The 830-nt window shown below is 40.5% G+C and overlaps 1 protein-coding gene across 1 annotated transcript in view; it reads right to left on the bottom strand.

Annotated features, from left to right (window-relative positions):
* pitpnm2 (phosphatidylinositol transfer protein, membrane-associated 2) overlaps nt 1-830 on the bottom strand; it is a 45,239-nt gene that overhangs the window by 17,719 nt on the left and 26,690 nt on the right. The window lies entirely within an intron of this gene.

Genomic DNA, 830 nt, shown 5'->3' with positions numbered 1-830 from the left:
GGGGGGGGGCGGACTTCTGACTTTTGACTCCACTACATTTCTATGAAGTACTCTTACTTTGAAGCACAGCTTTTAGTCAGTGGAATTAATCTTATTTTATTTTGAAAATGTAATAAATCATGTACTGTGCAGCCCACTCCTCCACTGTCAGCCATGTTTGAACCTGTCAGTGTCCTAACGACGGCGACGTTAGATAGATGAAGACGAGGCAGAAGATTCGTGGTCTGATCTGATCTGAGGTCTGTGTTTGAAGGTTTAGAAATAAAGAAAGATTCTTTCAGTTTTAAACGTTTCAGTTTTGTTTTTATGTTCATCTCTCTCATGTTTTACAAGCTGTTTATTCTCCAGGTTCGGCAGGTTGTTTCAGAGTCATCAGGTTCTGTAAATGTGGAACAATAATGTACTTTGGAATATTTAAGTATTTTTTTAAAATAAAGTACAACAACTTTCACTTGCATTGGAGTCATATTCAACCAGGAGGATCTATACTCTGACTTAAGTGATGGACGTTATTGCCCACCTCTGAGTATCGCTGCTTTTACTTTACTTGTTATAATATTTGAACGAGATAACCTTTAAAACTGAATGAAACCCCCCCACCACCCCTGCAGGAGCCACACAGCTCATGTGAAGTCCGGCAGATCTAAACTCGCAGCATCAGCATCATCTGCATGAACCTGGTGCCAGCTGCATAAAATCCTGCTGGTGTGAGAAAGTAGCTGGACCGGTCGGTTTAGAGATATTTAGTCAACGGGAGGATAAAAAGTTGGCAACAGCTCGTGTTCGGCCGACGGATATGTGATTACTCAGCTGAATATAAAAAAAAAAAA

Source organism: Seriola lalandi, unplaced genomic scaffold, assembly GCF_002814215.2.
Source record: "Seriola lalandi dorsalis isolate HSWRI2012SDOR001 ecotype SW California unplaced genomic scaffold, Sedor1 jcf7180002052111, whole genome shotgun sequence".
Classification (NCBI taxonomy): domain Eukaryota; kingdom Metazoa; phylum Chordata; class Actinopteri; order Carangiformes; family Carangidae; genus Seriola; species Seriola lalandi.
Note: the sequence above shows the minus strand (reverse complement) of the source record. Positions and strands in the feature narration are given on the sequence as shown.